This window comes from Vombatus ursinus, unplaced genomic scaffold, assembly GCF_900497805.2.
Source record: "Vombatus ursinus unplaced genomic scaffold, bare-nosed wombat genome assembly UNPS02014794.1, whole genome shotgun sequence".
In the NCBI taxonomy this organism is placed as follows: domain Eukaryota; kingdom Metazoa; phylum Chordata; class Mammalia; order Diprotodontia; family Vombatidae; genus Vombatus; species Vombatus ursinus.
In genome coordinates, this window is record NW_020954572.1 from 16,213,231 (window position 1) to 16,234,243 (window position 21,013).

The window sequence follows — 21,013 nt, forward strand, 5'->3', positions numbered from 1 at the left end:
TGGCCCTTAAGCTGATCTATAAAGTAGATAGAATGCCGGCCTGGAGTCAGGAAGACCTGAGTTCAAATCCAGCCTCAGACACTAACTCTCTGTGTGACCTTGGATGAGTCACTTAATCCTTTTTGCTTCAATTTCCTCATCAATAAAATAAGCTGGAAAAGGAAATGACAAACAACTCCAGTATCTTTACCAAGAAAATAGCAAATGGGGTCATGCAATGACTGAAATGACCAAAAAACAAGACCCTGGGTAAGTCACTTAACCTCTGTTTGCCTTAATCCTTTGAAGAAGGAAATGGCAAACCATTCTAGGATCTTTGCCAGGAAAACCCCAAATGGGGTCACAAGAGTTGGACACAACTGAAAACAACTGAACAACAAGAAAAGAGGTTCCAAGAGGCAGAGGGGAGAGGGGAAAGCATTCCCAGGCCAAGGCTGGATGGCAGAAGATGGGATGTTATATACTGGGAATAGCCAATAGGCCAGTCTGACTGAAACAAAGTTATGTTGGGAAGTGTAACTGGTCATCAGCCTAGGCGTATACACTGGAATAAGATGTGAAAGGGCTTTATATGTTCCCATTGACTTCAATTTTCAAGCTAGACAGTCTTTGGAGATGGGGGTTTTGGTCCTTAGATACAAGACTCAAGACAGCCAAAAAAAAAAAAATTCCAAATCACTCTGATTCTGTAATTCTTTTTGTCAATTTTTTTAACTTTCTAGAAAGTTAGAAATATTTCATTGGAATAATAGCTGACTTTTATAGAGCATTTTAAAGATTTGCAACATGAAGCTTTAATTATCTCATTGAAGCCTTACAATAACCTTGTGGGGAAGGTACAAGAGGTATCATTATTCCCATACTGTAGATGAGGAAGCTGACTCACTCATGATTACACAACTAAGTGTGGGAGCTGGGATTTGAACCCAGGTTTTCCAGAAGCCAAGCCCAATAGGCCATGTCAGGCTTCCTCTTACATTAATGTTCAAAAAATTAACAATAGCATAATGTTATATTCAAAGATTAAAATGCTAAAAAAAAGGAAATGGAAGGAAGCACCATAAATTCTAGCAGTACAGCCTGCCTTCTCCATCATAGCCAGGTCCTACTGTCAGGGTGAACCACAAGGACTAAACCACTGTAGGAGGGAAAACTAAAATTTTAGGAGCTTTGGGTAAATGTTTTGCCTGCCTCAAATAGTTTCCACATTTCTAACCTTGCTTTGGCTTGGGTTTTATTTTTGTTTGGTTGGGGTTTTTGTTTGTTTGATTGATTGATTTAGAATTTCCAGGTTTGTCCTGGAATTGAGATTTCATTTATGAAGAGAAGTTCCAGCGTGGAGATTCCCTCTACCAAGATAGGTCTATGACTCTGCATTTATACTGGGTGGGGGGGGGGGGAAGGACTGAAGGCTGACACTCAGGGTCCCTCAGCCAGTGTGTATCACAGGAAGGACTTGAACCCTTACTCAAGGCTGGTTGTTCTCTAGCCACAATGCCACACTTCCTCTCTAACCTTGGATTCAAAACAATTACTTTTCTTTTTTTTCCCAGTTTTTCTATAATTTGAAATTACTGTCCCCTTTCCACATATCTTTACCTAGAAACAGATTATAATCTTCACTGAGCAGGGACAATGTAGTGGAAAAGAAAGACTGTTGGACTTGGGATCAGGAAGGAAGGAAATAGGCATTTATTAAGCACCTACTATGTGCCAGGCACTGTGTTAAGCACTTTACAATCATCATCTCATTTGATCTCTTGCAACAACCCTGGAAAGTATGGGGTTTTATTATCCCCATTTTATTGATGAGGAAACTGAAGTACACAGATATTAAGTGACTTGCCCAGAGTCACACAGCTAAAAAGTGTTCAGGCCAGATTTTAACACAGGCCCAACTCCTGACTCCAGGCCCAACACTCTATCCACTGCACCAACTGACTAGCTACCCCCAAAAATAAACTATAATAAACTATAGTGGCTCCCTATTACCTCCAAAATCAAATATAAATTCCACTTTTTGTCCTTTAAAATCCTTCACTACTTGGCCCCTTCCTACCATTCCAGTTCTTCTTATATTTGACTATCCTGCACACACTCTATGAGCCAGGAACATTGGCCTTCATGCTGTTCCTCAAACACAACACTCCATCTCTCAACTCTGTGCATTTTTACTAGCTGTCTCCCATGCCTGGAATGTTCTCTCTCCTTAACTCCATCTGCTAGATTTCCTGGCTTCTTTCAAAACTTAGCTATAAGAGGACTTTCCAGGTCCCTTCCCAGTCCTGTATATATCTTCCATATACTGTAAATAGCTGTCTGCATGTTGTCATTCCCTTTAAACTGTAAGCTCCTTGAGGGCAGGAATTATATATTTGGTTTTCTATTTTTGGTTTTCCACTTAACAAATGTTTGTTGTTGACTTTTAAAAAAAAAATGGACTAGTAATACTTGTAGCTGTTGAACCTACCTGACTGGGTTGTTGGGTGCCTGAAATGAGACAATAAACATAAAGTGCTTTGGAAACGTTAAAGTCCTAGAGAAATTGTCAGCTGCTGTTATTATTCACAGAATGCTTCAACTAGAAGATGGAGATGCTTGCAAAGTGAAGGATTCACATGTCTGATACTGCTTATGAAAGAAAGCTCAACCCAATGTCTGCTGAGACATGTCATTAACAAGCTAATTAGTACCAGCTAATTAGATGGCTGATAACCATCAGGAAATTAGATTATGTTCATGTTGATCATTATATTAATGGTGTGCTTAATGGATGATATCCTCATTAGGGGATGTTAGCATATCTAATCAAACTTTGTTGAAATTGACAAGGCTTTGATATTTATCCTAAGTATGTGCCAGCTCATCAGAGTTCAGCCATAATACAGGAGGAGGCCAAATTCTCTGACTTAACAATAACAAGGACAAGATGGTACCAATAACGGACTTCAAATTCTGTTTGATCCAAAGGGTGCTGTTTTCTTGTGAGCTAGTGAAAAATCAACTTTCATCAATTCCACCAATATTTATTATACTGCCTGCTTTATGCCATGTACTGTACTGACAACAAAAATACAAAAATTAATCTGGAAATAGGATTGAACTCAGAACCACAGGATCTGAATTTGAGTCATACCTCTTACATTTACTAGCTGTATGACGCTGGACAAATCACTTGACCTCTCTGGGTTTCAGTTTCCTCATCTATAAAATAGGGAGGTTGGTCTGGAAGACTTCTGAGATCCCTTTTTCTCTAGATCTATGATTCTTTGGAAACAGTCCCTGCCTTAAAGGAGCATACAATGCTACCATAGAAGGAAAGAAGATATAATATGGGCATAAATAAGTGTGAAACAAGATAGTATGTTAAGATAAGCCAAGGAGAGATCAAGAAAAGGTGATGTAGGAAATTTTGAGAAAGAAGAGGTCACTTTCCACTGGTGTGGGATCAGGGAGGGTTTCCTGGAAAAGGTAGCACCTTCATTGGACCTGGATTGGAAAAGGATTTAAACAGGTGGAAAGGAAGAAAGAGTTTGTTCAAGGTATGGGCATCACCTACACAAGCACAGAGGAGGAAGCGTGTAGAACAAAATCTCAAAATTCTTAGTCTAGTTTGATTGGAACATAGAGTTCACTAAGGGAAGGAGGTTGGGGGGAAAGGCTGCAAAGGTTGGGGGAAAAGGTTGTTTAACTATATTTATTTGTTAGAGGGAAAACTTATATGAGGGTAGCTATGGAAGTAGAGATGTATAGTAATAGTGATACCAAAAAAAAAGAAGAAAATAAAGAAAATAGAGTTAGAATTAGGGGAAGCAATGAATCATTTTTAAAATATGCAGAGCAGAAAATTAGGAAGCTCAGAAGAGGACGTAGACAGGCAAGGAAGCATGGAAACTATCATGTTAAATTTGAAATATTCTAAAAAATAAGATGAACATTATAAAGATTCAGAGTTTCATATGCCGTCCTCATTTCTTGTTCTTCGGTGTTGATAAATGTTCATGTTTATTGATGTTCATCAGGCTCATAATAATCATATAACTTGGATGTATCGTCCTACAGGGACTACTTCTTGGACCGTGTGCCTGGTCCCTGCCTGGTACCAGTCAATCACATTGAAGTTTAGGAGGAACCTGCTTATAGCCATGTTTATATATATGTATATGTGTATATGCATGTATATATACATACACACACACACACGCACACACACATATATATGTATAGATATACCCACTGTTGAAAGGATTGGTGTTTTGATATGATGTAAAAGGCCTTGCTTAGTCCAGTGGTCATCAACTCCACCCTCACAGCCATGTGACAGCAACAGGGAGCAAGGTATTGCATGTGTTAAAAGAACAAATGATTTCTAGCTGGCACTGTCCTGCCTATGGCTCTCCAGATAAAAGCAAGATGTGACTCCAGTAAAGGGGTAAAGAAGGGTAGGATACTTCTCCATCCTGGTGTCATGGTGAGCCAGCCAGTATGCCAGCTATTGCCAGGGAACTTAACCAAGCAAGTTTTTGCTGGGAGCCCCTGAGGGCCTTTGCTCTTTGTGATTCCTCACAGGGTACATACTAACCTTATGAGTTCTCCACTAACATGATGGCAGCAATAGCATCCAAAGGAGTTATTGATTATTGTTTGGGCATTAACAGGAGCAGGCTAGAGACAAGAAAGAAATACTTGACAGCTACTCTAATGTCCTTAGAAAAAATGACCAGAGATAGGAGAGGGGTTTGGTCTATTTTACCAGAAGAGTTGATCAAATAGTGCCCAAGCAGGGTAAAATATAAAGCGACTAATTAGCAGCCTTTTAAACTGCTTTATGTCCTGATGACACAACTGTACTGACTTCCCAGCAAACTATAACAGTAGTTATGTTACTGAATCTTGTTTAAATCATTCTGTTAATGCACACTGTGATTCTTTCTTTCTGCGCTTAGCATTTGTCTGCCTTTCCCATACCTCATTCATGTTTGTTCCCTGATAACCTTTTTACTTCCCTTCCCCATCGCTTTCTCACACTTATGAGCCACAACTTTTACTATAATTATCAGTGTCCTAAGGACCCTAAGGATGGAGATTTGTCATCAAGCCGGTGAATAAAAGAATGGGGAGCCTAATCCCCCTAGTTGAAAGTTGGGCTTCTTTAGCACTGAATCTGGCACAAATGACTAGGAACAGAGCAGAGTATGGTATAGGACACCAGCCCCTGTAATCTTACCTTGGTATCTCTACTAGAATAAAAAAGGGAAAAAAATTGTTAAACAAGGGATGACGATTAGACAACTCAAGTGCCCTATTGTGATCTTTGCAATATCAAGAGGACACCAAAAAGTCCCCTAACACAGACTCTTGGAGCAGACTCTTTGTGATGAACTTATGGGAAGACATGGACAAGAGCAGCACAGGATGGGAAGGTTTGGATAATCTGTGATCTAGAGGGGATAGACAAGGTCATAGATCCACTGGAGGATCGAAGCATTGTCATTTTAAGTGTCAGCCAGGGCATCTGGGTAGAAAGAGTAGTGTTTCTTCATGAAAACAGACCCAACTAGAAAAAAGAGTATGTGTTGGGGAGGGATGAGGCAAAAAGATTGGATAGGTATGATATGACCATATTGTGAAGGGCCTTGAACGTCAAACTAAAGATTTTAGACTCTGTTCTGTAATAACAACAGCAACAATAAACATTTACATAGCTCTTTAAGACTTGCTCAGTTCATTATATATGTTATCTCATTTAATCTGGAGGCATTAGGTAACCAATAGAGATTCCTGAACAGGGCTGAAACAGGATGAAATTGACATTCCAGAAAGATTAGCATGATAAGTGTGTAGGAAGAATGAGAAGTTGGGGAAGAAAAGAGTTAGAGAGAATATCGCAGTAGTCCAGGTGTGAGTGAGGTCATAGGAGCCTGAACAAAGGTGATAACAGTAAAAATGCTGAGAAGGAAAGAAATGAGCCACATTTTGAAGAATCAATAGGGCCTGGTGCCAGGTTGGTTCATAGGGCAGCACTCCCTGAGCATAAAAAATGATAGATCAGACTAAACGTCCTCTGGAGTCCCTACCAGCCCTGGATCTACAATAAAGGAGAAGGAAGAGTCCTGGTAATTACCCAGGCCTTATAAATGGTTTTACTGAACAGGAAGGAGGAATTTTGATTACTCAATATATACTAAATTAGGTCCTACACCAGGGTAAGAGATGAGAAAAGTGCTGGGTCATGAAAATCAAGAATATGTTGTAATTCAGGAATTCACCATGCTACTCCCTGTCTCTTGGCAATCTACCTTTGTGACTAATGGTATCACATTGCCTCTTCGTGACTAATGGTGTCAATGTCTTATATGTTTAGCCACTAGATCACTCCACAGCTAACAAATAAGCTTTTTAAATGGAGCAATCTCACGGTTCTCTTTTATTTGACCCTGTGGGAGAATATGGCAGGTCTCTACCCCAGAGAAGTTTAAATATTGAATGTTTGTCTAAACATTAAGCTTGGAGGTGACTACTCTAGTAAGAGAACAAGATTAAATCAACAGCCAAAGACCAAAAAGCCTGCATGTATTGGCTGGTGATCTGGGAGTGAGGATGGGGAACCAGATTTGAAGATCTCTGGTTCCCTCATTCCCTTCCATATTATGAGCCTTTGCAGGCGCTGGTTTTCCAAAGGACAGTAAAGTCACTACACATATGCATGCACACATGTGTGTATATATACATGTATATGTGTATGTATGATAAATAATTTGCTCTTTGTCATTGTTCAGTCCTGTCAGTTATGTCCCACTGACTCTTCATGACCCCATTTGGGGTTTTCTTGGCAAAGATACTGGAGTGGTTTGCCATTTCCTTTTTCAGCTCATCTTACAGATGAGGAAACTGAGGCAAACAAGGTCACACAACTAGGAAGTGTCTGAGGCTGGATTTTAACCCAGGTCTTCTTTACTCCAGGCCCCATACTCTATCCATCAATTACTCTCTTTCAGGCTTCCCATTTACCAATGAGAAATTCACTATCCCAAACACTCCTTCATAGGCATCTGTTACCTCAACTTGATGTGGTGCAAAAAAAAAACTCTGGTCTTGGAATCTAAAGACCAGGGGTCCATCCCCAACTCCCATACTTACTAGCTGGATGACCCCAATGTAAATTCACGTACTTCAGCACTATGAGCCTCAATTTTTCTCATATATAAAATGGATATAACAACCTATTTCTTAGGAGAAAACTTCTTTGTAAACAACTGGAGAGGGGGCATTATTTGGTGGGTTGTCTTTTTGTGTTTTCTTAATGTTCAAGTGTTGCAAAAGAAATGGCTAATATCGTTAATCAATGCAATAAATAAGAAATGCTCAAAAAACAAAATTTCAGACAATAGAATTCCCCCAACTCTAATCAAGAAAAAGGAAAATTTAGGCAATTAATTGGGTCACTCAAGTTGTTTACAACTGCAGAGGGAGCATTATTTGTTGGCTCTTTGGCAGCCCCTGTGGTAGAGAGTGGGGGCAGGGCCCCGGTCAGGGCACACTGACTGAGAGGGGAGGGGCAACATTTTGTACACACACTTATACATTATTTGTGGTTCTTTGGATTATTATAATAAATTTATTCCTGTGTTTGGGGGAAAAAAAGGAGTAATCTGGAATCAAAAGTTCTGGTATAAAGTTAATTTTACTGAAGTGACAAAGTATTTCTTAGTCTGGACCTTGATTTTCCTCCACCTATAAAATGGGCATCCTAATGTTTATCTCCCCTTTAAGGGGACAGGAATTCTTTTAGATCCTTAGCTGAACTGTGCTATTATTAACAAGCAAAGTATAGGTGGAGAGTTGGACAGTTAGAAAAGTCAAATTATTTCCAAGAATTCAATGTCTAGGGATCAAAATTAAATGGAAGCACAATGAGACAAGGATGCATTAAAGTTTTACATGATTTGTCTGGAAGAGCAGTTCCCAAAGTTTAGTCCAAGGATCCTTGAGAGGCTCTGTTACCTTTTCATGGGTCTTCAAGATCAAAACTATTTTCACAATAATACCAAGACATTATTTGCCTCTTAAAATATTCCTTTTCCTTGTCTGTGTGAAGACAGATTTTCTTCCTATACTTCAACCAAAACATGCAGAAGCAAATATGAGAATCTAGCTATCTTCTATTAAGCCAGACATTAAAAAGATTTGAAAAATACATAAAATAATACCACTCTCTTCTTACTAAGTTATTTTTATTTTAGAAAATGTAATTTTTCATAAAAATATATTATTTACATTTGCATATATGACTTTAATATTATTTTAAATGACTAATAAATAAATGTTTTTCAATTTTATCAACTTTAAATTCAGATATGGTAAATATTAATAGCTATAACCCATATAAATGAAAGCTCTTTGTAGTCTTCAATAAATTTTAAGTGTAAGAGAGTCCTGAGAGCAAAGCTTGAGAAATGATGGTTTCAGATACCCTGTCTTCAATTAGCTGCATGTACAGATTTGAGGAGTCCGGACTTTGATGGCTTAAGCATAATGAGAAAAGTTTTCCTTTTGAGAACTATATACAAAGCACTGTCTTTAAATGCAAGTGAAACAAAGATAGAGGGCACAGTTCCTACTGTCAAGGAGCGTACAACAAACTAGTGCGGAAAGACCAAGTGCAAAAATAACTATGACAGATGGGAGAGCAAGTTAAGTACCAAGGAGAAATCCCAGCAAAATATTCTAAGAAATTTTGACCATTGAAACATTCTTCTCACCCAACAGCGTTTCCTGGGGATTTATTTCTATCTAAAGAGCTGAGAACTGTGCTAGTCATGAAGGAACACAGGGAGCTTCTACATTTCCACCTCAAACCCCTGGAAAACCAAATCTTCTCCCATTGGGATGAACATATCTGCTCTCAATCCCAATAAGAGGCAGTATGGTGCAATGGATTGACAGAGGATCTGAATTCTAGTCTCAGCTTTTCCATCACCCATTAAGGTAGACAAATCATCTCATTTCTCTGCACCTCAGTTATCTTGTCTGTTAAATGAGGGGGTCAGACTAAATGGTCCCTTCCAGCCCTATGATTTTATGACAAAGTAAAACTTAGGCTTAAAGCCCAGTGATTATGTCCCCTGATTGTCTGTGGAGTCCATGTCAATCAAATCAATCAAAAATTATTTATTAAGTGTTTACTATGTGCCAGGCACTGGAGATAGAAGTACAAAGGATTAAATAATCTCTATTTGGAAAGAACTTAAATTCTAATGGGGAAGATGACAAGTACATATAAAAATAGATGTAGCATAAATATAAGATGAATAAAGATAAATAATATATACAAAGTAGTTAAATTACAAGATAGTTTTGGAAAGAGGGCACCAAGCTATTGGGAAGATCAGGAAATTCATGCAGAAGATGGTGCATGAGTTGCATCCTAACAGAAGACAGAGACTCTTGAGATGGAAGTAAGGAGAGAGTATATTCCAATATGGAGGATGGCCAACGCCAAGGCATGAAGGTGGGAGATGGAGTATCCTGGGTGAGGAACAGAAAGCAAGGCAGTTTGGATGGAGCTAGAGTATAGGAGAAAGAATGTCTACTGAGGCTGGAAAGGTGAGTTGGAATCAGGCTGTGTAGGGTTTTTTAATTTAAATAAGGAAGTTTATATTTTATCCTAGAGGTAATTGAGTAGGGGAGTTATATGGTCTGTTCTCTCTTTAAACAACATTACTTTAACAACAGTAGGATGGACTGGTATAGTGAAGGATGAGGTAGTGATAATAATTAGGAGGCTGCTACAATAATCTAGGCAAGTAGCATGATAGTGAAAAGAAGATCTGAAGCCCCAGGATCCTAGATTATAGGCAGCTAGACTATAGCCCAGTGGATAGAGCACCAGATGTGGAACTAGAAGACCTGAATTCAAACTCAGCCTAAGACACTGATTAGCTGTGCAACCTTGAGCAAATCACTTCACTTCTGTCTTTGCCTCAGTTTTCTCATCTGTGAAATGGAGATAATAATAGTTGCAAGAATAAAACACTTGTAAAGCACTTTGCAAACCTTAAAGCATTATACACGTGCTATTTATTATTAAAACACTACATAAGTGCTATTTATTATTATAAATTTAAACTGGAAGGAACTTTAGAGGTCATTTCATCCATCCCCCTCATCTTACAGATGAGAAACTGAGACCAAGAAAGGCTAAATGACTTGTCTAAGGTCACACAAGTAGTAGAGCCAGGCCTAACCTCTCTATCCCCACCCCATTCTCTGACTCCAAATCCAGTACACTTTCCACTATTGTACCTCATTGCCTGGTAAGTCAGCAGATGGAGTTCAAATCCCCTTCTCTCCTGCTTCGTAGGAATTCACTCACCTCATCTGAGCCTCAGTTTACAGATCTTACAAATGAAGGGGGTTGGACCAGGTGATCCCCAAGGTCCCTCCCTGCTCTAAATGCCATGATAAAATGTCACTCACTTAAAACATAAATGCTGGCTTCTGTTAGAGCCAGTCAAGTTACTTGCATAAAGACTCTCCCTGGTAGAAAATTATTATATAAAACTTAAATAAGATCCAGGCTAGAGCTCAATATTTATCCCTGGAGGCAACAGGAGCTATTCTGTTAAAGTTTCTTGGAAACCAAAAACAGGACATACAAAACTATCTCTAGAGGCCTCAGCACACAGCTGTCCTGTGGAAGATGGATTAGACTTTCTGCTTGGCCCTTGAGGATAGAATGAGTTTGATTTAGGTTCAGGATAAGTAAAAACCTTTTTAACAATTAAAGCTATCCCAAAAACTCCTTGGCAGCTAGATGGAATCAGGAAGACTTAAGTTCAAATGTGACCTCAGACACTTCCTGGTTGTATGATCCTGGGCAAGTCACTCAACCCTGTTTGCCTCAGTTTCCTCATCCATAAAATGAGCTGGAGAAGGAAAGGGAAAACCATTCCAGTGTCTTTGCCAAGAAAGGTCATGAAGAGTCAGACGTGGCTAAACAACAAACAACCAAGAACACAAGCTTCTTACTGAAAAGTCTTCCTGACTCCAGGCCTGGCAATCTATACACTGCACCACTTAGCTGCCCTTGCTTGGCACGTAGAAAACATTTAATAAACACTTGTCTATTGGTGTGAAATAAATGAGAACCTCTCATTTGAGAATCACCTCCGGATACCTTTTCTTTTTTTAGGCAATTGGGGTTAAGTGACTTGCCCAGGGTCACACAGCTAGTAAGTGTCAAGTGTTTGGTCTGAGGCCATATTTGAACTCAGATCCTCCTGACTTCAGGGCCGGTGCTCTACACATTGTGGATACTTCTTATCTCGAGCAATGATCTCTTTCTCCATTTCCTTTCCCCCACTTTAGGCCACTTTTGCAAATTTCGCCACTACAGGAGGTGCTAACGGCACTCTTATTTTTTCTTCTTCCCAAATGCTTTCTCTCCTGTCTCTCTGCCAACATTCCTTGGACTATACAAGCTTTAGAGCCCAATGAACTTAAAAGGAGAAAAATAAAGAATAGCAGAGAGAACCCTGGTTTCATTTCCATCCGCAGCCCAGTCCCACTTCTATTGCTACCTGAAGGAGTTTATGGGGAGGAAAGAGATTTGGGATTAAAAAGAGTTCATTGAAAAAGGGAAGGGGATGACAAAACACCATGGACACCAGAACCCTGTGTCATGAGCCTGGCCTCATGCCTTAGAAGCCACTTCCTGTGTTATAACTCACAGGATTAACTAGCTTAAAAACACAAGATAGAAGCGGGAAATAGTCCTAGCATGGAATGTGGGTTTTCTATCAACACGTTTTTTTCCCCCCAGTCAGACTCTCTAGATCATCCCACATGTGACCAGCTCAGCTGTAGCCCTCTGGACTTCCACTTCTATTTAAACATTTGTTAGGACTATAGAAAGGGATTGATCCTGTGATTTTATGGCACAGGGTGCCACTGGGTGATGAAACTTCCTCTGCCAATTCAGGTCATCAGCTTCATTTATATTATGAGAAGAGTTGCCAAGGACACTGGGAAGTTAAATGACTTGCCCAGGATCACACAGTCAATACATGACAGAGACAAGATTTGAATAGAGGTCTTCCTGGCTTCAAGATAGATCTTAAATCCACCCCACTACATTCTGCCTCTCAAGAGATCCTCCCTGCCCCCCCCAAAAAAAAGCAACACAAAATTAAAGCTGTCAGTTCCTAAGCCACTAATCTTTTCAGCTTTGTTTTGTTTTGCTTTTAAGCAGTTAAAAGCAACCATTCCCTCTAAAAACACAAATGCTTCCAACTGGTTCTTTTCTCTATTTAGAGTTATTTAGAGTGAAAAAAGGAAAGAGGTATAGATTGCTCAATAAGATCAACTGCTGGATCTAAAAGTTTCTGCTCAGTTGGTGGGAACGGTTAGTTATATTTGAAATATAAGCCCTCTAGGGCTAGATGAACTGGAGAATTCTGTCAGACCTCTGCCGCTTACTGACTGCGCAATCCTGAGCAAATCAGTGAACCTCTTAGTGTTCTGAACCTTCTGGAACTCAAAACTTTATTTTAAAAATTGTTTTAACATGTAATGGGGGGGGGATAAATTTCTTTAAAAGACTTTAAGTTTCAGAACAGTTGTTGAACTGTATTGATAGAGGGAATTTTCTTACCAGAAGATACTTACTCCACTGTAATCAGATTTAGATTTTTTTTTTTTAGGTTACAAAACATTGTGGCAGCTGGGTATTGCAGTGGTGCCCAGGCCTGGAGTCAAGAAGACTCATCTTCTTCCCAAGTTCAAAGCTAGCCTCAGACGTTTACTAGCTGTGTGACCTTGGGCAAGTCACTTGACCCTGATTGCCTCAAAAAAAAAAAAGTGAGTCATGAAGAGTCAGACATAACTGAAACAAATGAACACACCATAAACCCACTATAGATATTATGCTCATTTTACATATAAAGAACGAGGGGCAAAGAGGTTGAATGATTTGCTCTTGATCATGGAGGAAGAGTATAGAATTCGAAAGCATTTCCCTACTGACTCCATCCATGAGCTGTCTCTTGCTACCAGAGTACAGCCAAGATCACCTTTCACTCATTCAGGGATGGCCAATCTCAAATTAGGCAACCAATATGGAGGGCAAACAGGAAAGAGTCCAAAAAGTTGCTAATTCTATCTTTCCAGTACCTAGCTATGCTCCTTGTATTTTCAAAAATAACAGTTAACATTTATTTATACAGCATTTTCAGACTTGCAAGATGTTTTATGTATATTAACTCATTTATCTCTCTTTGCAAGGACCTAATGAGGCAGATGCTATTATCATCCACGTTTTACTGATGGAGAAAACTGAGGCTGGGGGAAGTTAGGTGTCTTGCTCGAAGTCACAAGACTGGGAAGTATTTGACGCATTCAAGTCTTTCTACCTCCAAATCCAAAGCTCTCTCCACTACATCAAGATGCAGCTGACCCAACCCTTACCCCCACGCGCCCCCCACATACATTCATACACACACACATACATACACAGGCTGCTATTTTTCCCAGCTGCTACCTACACACTGTTCTGTGAGTCTGCAACTCTACCCTGTTGGAACTCCAGAACTCTTGACTCTTACATTACAGCATTCAGACCTCTAGATTATCAGGGAGAAGTCTTGCGCTTCTTATGGTTTGTGTAATTAATACTACTGAGCCTGAGGAACACGGTCCTTGCCCTCTGCCTGTTTAAAACTTAAAGCCGGCACAGAAAACTTGTAAATGCAAACCACAACAGAAAAGCATAAATGCTCCAGCCCAAATCCCTATTCTCAGCTCTCTGCCCAGGTCAGAAGCTCCCCAAAGAAGGGTAAAGATAAGAGACCAGAAATAGCTAAGCACTCTGGAGAAAAGAAATCAAGTTTAACCGGTACCTAAGTGAAATACCTGCTCCTCTGTCCCAAGCTCCCGCCCAGCCACACTGGGTGACCCCTCAGAGGGGAAATAATAACATAGTTCGAATCCCCAGGGTTTTGACTCTAGTGGGAAGGGGGCGGAGTTGGACTGACAGCCCAGCCCGAAGGGATGAGATCCGTCTCCCAGGAGAGTGTAGAATCGCCCTGCCAAATTTCCCTCCGAGTTAGCGGTCGCCGACCCAGTCCATCTTACCAGGGGAGAAAGGTAGGTAGTTTACAGAGCAACAGGGTGTCGCCTTGTCAGGGCCAGGGCTGCATCGAGCACCGAGCCCCGCCTGTCCGTCTGCCAAAACCCGACGTCAATCCCTACACAATCCAGTCCTGCCCTGCTCAGCCCAGCCCAGCCTAGCCCAGCCTCTAGTGGGGGCGGGGGCTGGGAGGAAAGATCCTAGCTCTGAGCCACGCCACCTCACCCTAAAAGTTCTTACCGACGCTGGACCGCAGCACTCAAACCCCCGGGGCGCTAATGGGTCATCGGGATGACCCTAAAGACAAATACCTTCTTAACTGAGGGTCCGAGTGAGCCCAAGGTCTCAGCCTGCAGTGTGTGACCTCCAAAGCCACAGCCTCCTGGAAACACACACTGGCCCTCTCCTTCCCTAGGAGTAGGACCCAAATTGCTAAGAGAAGAAAGAAGGCTATGGTATTGAGTAATGGTGACAAGACTCAGACATGAAACCAAAACTCAGTAAAAGTGGAAAGCGAGTGAACAAACCACTCAGAGGTCTTAGCGCTTTTTCGTTTGCAGACAACGCTATTGATGTCCTACCCAACGCCGTGGCCCACCTGATGCCTCTTTTTGTATCCCTAGAGCTTAGCACAGTGCCTGATACTTGGTAGGTGCTTAATCGTCCAGTGATTGGTTGCTTTAGAGATTCTGTAACAGGTTTTCGTTATTTTTGTTTTGAGCAGATTTGTTTTTGGGTTTTTTTTAATAATAGTGGTTTTTGATAAGCAGGGGAGGTGAGGTTGTGGGCAGGAATCAACTATGTTCCTGCTTATTCCCTGATTCTTTCTCTACTGCCTACCAACATCCTCCATTAAAACCAAAAACCTTCACTTGATCCTACAGTATCCCCTTGCCCCCAGCTATCACTGAACAGCTCTTCATCTTTTTACAGGCAAAATCCTAGAAAAAGCTGTTTCCACTTCTTGCCTCTGCTTTCAGTCTGACTTCCATCCTCATCATTCCACTGAAACTTCTCTCTCCGTGGTTACTAATGATCTCTCTATTGCTAAATCCATTGACTTCTCCACTGTCAGCCTTGTTGACCTGAGACATTTGACATTATTGACTACAAGCCCCTCTTTCTGGATCCTTTCTTTAAGTATTCATGATACTGTTTTGTCACGGTTCCCTTACTATCTGTCAGCAGTCTTTCTGTGTTTTCTTTGAGGGTTTATCATCCATGTTCCACCCTTTATGTGTGGGTAATACCAGGGTTCTGTCCTGGGCTCTCTCTCTCTTTCTGTCTCTGTCTCTGTCTCTCTCTCTCTCTCTCTCTTTCTGTGTCTCTCTCTCCCTCTCCCTCGCTCTCTTTTCCCTCTCTCTCTCCCACCTCCTTCCTCTCTCCCTTTCTCTCCCTATCAGCTCTCATGGGGGTTGTTTGGAGGCAACTGGGAAGGTATCAAGAGATACACTGGAGATAATTAGTAGGAGGGAGTGAATAGGGGGCAATCTATTAGAGAAGAGTGGTGGGGATGGAATCAAAGTACCAATAGAGTGGTTTGCTAGGGGAGAAGAATACAAGACAAGACTAAATAAAAGAAGATAATACTGGGGGGGGTGATATCAAGGGTTGTGAGACAAGGAGACAGGAAGGAAAAGGGACACCTAACTATGAATGGTCTTCAGATGAAAATATGGGGGGGGAGGGGAAATACAATGGAAAAAGCTGTAGGAGAGAAAAGGCTTAGAATAGCTGTTGTGGCAAGTGGAAAAGAAAATCAATTAAAGAGGAGTAAAAGGCATACCCTCCACCCCACCAGCTGCAGTGAGGGCAGTTGAATTGAGATAATAAAAATTTGTACTCCAACACAGCAGAGTTAAGTGACTTTCTCCAGATGAAAACAGAAGCATGTGAAATAGGGGGTTGGACTTGGATTGAAATCAGGCCTCAAACACTCTCTAGCTGTGTTACTACAGGAAGTCAAGTGACTTGACAAGGCAGGCCGATGTGTGCCCCAGTATCCTCAACTGTAAAATGAGGATAATAACAGCACTTACTTTGAAGAGTTATTGTGGGCTATAAATGAAATTAATATTTGTAAAGCACTTAGCAAGGTGCCTGGCACATAGTAGGCACTATATAAATTCTTAATTCCCTTTCCCTCTTCCCCCATGAGTAGGTAACAGGCAAAGGAATGGTGAGAACAATTCAGCATTGGGGTGTGACAAGGAAGAAGGCCAGAGATTAGAGAGTAGAGAAGCAGGGACTTGTTGACTAAAGAATTAAGACTGGAAAGGGATAAGTTCCAAATACCTTAGTATTTAGAAAGTACTAAAGGATAGGAAGGAAGATTTCCTAGAGACCTGAAAAAGTACTGAGCCAATGAGAATTAGATGTCAGTTAAGGTGAGGGTAAAGAATAAGTTTAGGAGGAGAGAGGCACAGAGAAAGATGGAATGAAAGGGGATTGTGAGGACATAAAAGGAGTTCTTCATCATGGAAACCAGAACACTAAAGGGTAACGATAAAGTCAAGATTGTGACCATCTCCTGTCCATAGTCTATAGGTACAGCAGAGAAGTAAATCCTGGGAGTTTAATAGATTAGTAAACTGAGAGGTTAGGGTGTTTGAAAGAACACTGATATGACGTGTTGAAGTCTCTTAGTCTAAAGGCAATAATAAGGTTAGGGATGAATACTGTTAGCCAAGTACTGAACACACTGAGAAAGGAGAATGTTATGGGGATTGGCATGTAATTACCACTAGGATCTGAATTGAGGGATAAATTTGCTAGCATGAATCTAAATGAGAAGTTGATGAGTAGAAGTTAAAGAGAGGGAGAATGTGGAAACAGCAATGGATGGTAAGCGGTAATCAGACTATGGTTCCAGGACCATTGAGTCCAGGAGCTAGAAGAGAAGATTCAGCAGTAGTGGAAAGGATGGCCAGGGATGCAGTGTCATGATGCCAAGTCCCTGGGAGCGCCAGTCACTCCTCTGCTCTAGAAGCTTCAGGGGCTCCCTATTGCCTTTAGGATAAAGTGAATTCTTTCTGGCAGTTAAATCCCTTTGTAATTAGCCTACAATCCATCTGTGCAGGCCAAGTACACACCACTGTCCCCCATGCACTATGTACACTTCCCTGAAGCCAAACTGGCCTATCTGTTTTTCTCTAGATGTGATATTCCTTCTCTATCTCTGTCCCATCCCCACCTCTTAATCTAGGATGCTCACTCTCCTTATCTGTAACTCTTGGAACCCCTTGCAACTCCCTTCAAGGAAGGCTCAGCTCAAATGCTACATCCTTCAAAAAAAAAAACCACCTCTTCTGATTCCCCCAGTTCTAAGTACCCCACTCCAAAATACTCCATATCTCCAGAAAAGGACAAAAAGACTTTCTGCTCCCATTCACGCACTCAGGCTGACAATGTATCAAAATAGGTCAGGCTTTATCAAACCCACCAAAACCTCAAAACAGAAAGGAGTAACAACCCAAGCCCATGAACATTCAATGTATTCCTTGCTTTCTTTCTCCAAATAGGCCTCAGCTTTCCTGAGGAGCTATACCACAATGGATAAAGTGCTGGGCCTGGAGTCAGGAAAACTTGAATTCAAATCCAGCCTCTGATGCATACTAGCTATATGACCCTCGACAAGTCATTTAACCTTTGCCTCAGTTTCATCATCTATAAGACAGGGAGACCTCTCAGAGTTGTGAGGATCAAATGAGACATTTTTAAAGCACTTTGCAAATTTTAAAGAGCTATATAAATGCCAGCAGCAGGAGTAGTAGTGATAACAGTAGTAACAGTACTCTAGGGTTGAGTTACCCTACAAAAAGAAAGCACGAGCAAAGTCTGACTTTGGTTCTTCATCTCATGGCTGTTTCTTGATAATCCTTAGCTCCTGCTTAACCTTATAACCCTTATACTTGGCATCCAGGAACTAGTCCTCTCCTTTGCAAGAGTCTCAGAGAACTCAATGTGGTCCAGGAACTCCTCCTGTCACTGATAGGGACAGATCACTACTGTTGGTTCTCATTCTGAAACTCCAAGTTGGTTCCTCGCTGGTCTACCACTGCCTCCAGCCTCAGCCATCTCAGGACCTATGGACTGTTTCATAGTTCCATAGAAAAGCTTCAAAGATCCATAGACTTTCCCTCTAGGTGGTGGCGCTGTTTAGTCATTTTTCAGTTGTGTCTGACTCTTCCTGATCCCATTTGGGATTTTCTTGGCAAAGATACTGGAGTGGTTTGTCATTTCCTTCTCCAGCTCATTTTGCAGATGAGGAAATTGAGGCAAACAGGATTAAGTGACTTGCCCAGGATCACACAATTTGTGTCTAAGGCTGAATTTGAACTTGGGTCTTCTTGACCCTAGGCCTGCTGTTCTATCCACCTAGCTGCCCCCTGCAAGTAACAGGAGGATGTGAGTTCAAATCCAGTCTCAGACACATGACACTTATTAGCTATGTGACCCTGGGCAAGTCACTTAACCCCGATTGCCTAAGCAAAAAAAGAAAGTAACAGAATCTAATTTGTGAGGCTCCTTTCAATTTTGGTTCTCATCATTTTTGTGTCTGCTCTTGCTTTTAAAGGTTATATCTAAAGTATAACCAAAATGTATGGCACCCCCATGATCTGGAAAAACCATGCAAAATTTTTTGGCCCTCCCTTTGTACCAGAGAAGTCTGAATTTTTTCTTTTTTTTTCGTGGGGTATTTATAGTACCCTACTGTAAAATTTGGGTTAAGTATTTGGTCATAGGTCAATGTTAAATAAAAATTACTATATGAAAAAGAACTTTTTCTGTGTCGTCTGCTAGCCTGCTCATGTCATCTGCAAATTCCGTAAAACTCCCCAAGAATCCCCATTTAATTTCTTATGCCGACCCACAACATATTGCAACCTCGATGGGGAAAGTCACAACGTGTAAGGGATAACTGTAAATGCTTATTGGCTTAAGAGTTTTACCCAGTAAAGGATCTTGCGAGCAGACTTCAGCTACCTCCACAAAGCTACAGTTTCTCCAATATCAGGCTACTAGGAAGGACTTCCAGGGACAGCAACCACTGCTCCTCTCTTCTCCTCTTCTCTTCCCATCCTCCACAGTCCAATAGTTCAAAAAGTATACGTCACCCTACAGGCTACGTTCAGAGCAAATCTCAGAGTCGCCCTCTGGGTTAGTCTGACCTGTCACGAATGATTCCTAGCATAACTGAAATAAATACAACAGAGTTGGGGTTGCAAAATCAGCCTCTAATTCTGGCAGCTTGATTAATTTTTTTCCTAATCTTTGGTTTTGAAATCGATGTTGTCCTTGGGTGAGTTGAATTTTAAATTTCTCTTTATTGGACACTTCTATTTTCAGAATGCTATTTGGTTTTGATAGTTCTGGGAAACACTAGACTAATTTTTAAAAATACAGTGATCAAATTGTATTATGATTTCAAATGTTTTGAAACCTTAGTCCTAAGATTTTCCCTTCCCCACCTCTCATCTATGGGCCTTGGATTTGAAGAGAACATGAGTTCAAATCCTAGCTCTTAGGGACAGCTAGGTGGCGAAGTGGCCTATCCACTGTATTTTTAAAGGTCATGAAGAGAAGAAGACGAGGAGCATACTCTAAATTAGAGCCTCAGAGAGGTACCACACAACGGCGCTAGATGGCAGTACAACATTAAAATCTACTTGGCTCTTTTTATCTGAAAATACAACGTTTGTATGCGATCCTATTCTCCAATAGTCTGTATTGCATAACTTAGCCCTTTATGATGTCGGCATATTATGCTATGTAATTAGTCATCTTCATTAATATCTTTAATGTCTGATAGTACATAAAACTGTTCTTTTTTTGATGAAACAGCCCAACATAGTATGGCTTCCTCTGTATTCTAGCAAAATGAGTTTAATGATTCTCTGGTTCTTAAAGCACCACAACTGTGCTAACATCCCCTTGAAAAAAATCTAGTGAAGACTAGAGGGGAAAAGTTACGATGATCAGTCTCTAAGGCTCAAAGGTAACCGTTATGGCTCCCAGAATGGTTGATTGATAAGATTAGTGGATTTGGAAGAACTAGGTTCAATCCCCTCTGCCACTCAATGGCTGGATGACTTTGTCATGACATTTTAAATCAGTTACCTCCTCTGTAAATTAAGGATGCTGCTTGTATCATCTAGTATGGCGTAGTGGATAGGAAACTAGTCTCAGGGGGGCAGCTAGGTGGCAAAGTGGATAGAGCACTGAGTTCAAATCCAGCTTCAGACACTTAATAGTTGTGTGACCCTGGGCAAGTCACTTAACCCAGATTGCCTCAAAAAGAAAAACAAAACTAGCCTCCAAGCCAGGAAGACCAGAATTCAAATCCTGCCTTTGTCATATACTGACTATGTGGCACTGGGCAGCAGTCTCTTAACCTCTCAGTGACCCATACAATTCTACAAGGCTTCAATTTGTAGATGAGGTGCTGATCTGCTCTGCTAGTTAAGTTTCTCAACATGAGCTCTTCATATCAATCAGTATAGGGATTTGGCTGGTCCAAATCTGCCTAGTAGGGTTGTTGTGAGGACCAGATGTGTGTAAATTGCATTTGTAGCATAAAAAGCACTATATAATGATAGCTATCAGCATCATTATTATACTCGCTCTTTGGTTTACAATCCCAGGCAAAAGTAAGGGAGATCTCTAGAAATCAACACCAAAAACTGAGTTTGGAATTTTGTCATTTTCTGAAATGACAATCAAGCCTCTTGGCTAAAATTAAAACCTCTCATAATAAAATAGCTAGGCTTACTTGATTTCAGCTCCCTGCAAAAAGAATTTGCAGGAACCACATTGAGGAAGGGACAGAGTCCCTGTCTGGCTCTGGTTACAGTGCATACAGAGTGCTATATCAGAGAAGTATCA

The 21,013-nt window shown here is 40.8% G+C and overlaps 1 protein-coding gene across 2 annotated transcripts in view; it reads right to left on the reverse strand.

Annotated features, from left to right (window-relative positions):
* Nucleotides 1-14,252, reverse strand: part of SQOR (sulfide quinone oxidoreductase) — a 58,710-nt gene extending 44,458 nt beyond the window's left edge. Inside the window, exon 1 of one of the 2 annotated variants that reach the window (XM_027870035.1) lies at nucleotides 14,134-14,252. The gene's annotated coding sequence lies outside the window, so the exon portion shown is untranslated. The remainder of the gene's footprint in view (nucleotides 1-14,133) is intronic. The other variant, XM_027870034.1, reaches the window with a different exon arrangement.
* Nucleotides 14,253-21,013: the final 6,761 nt, after the last annotated feature.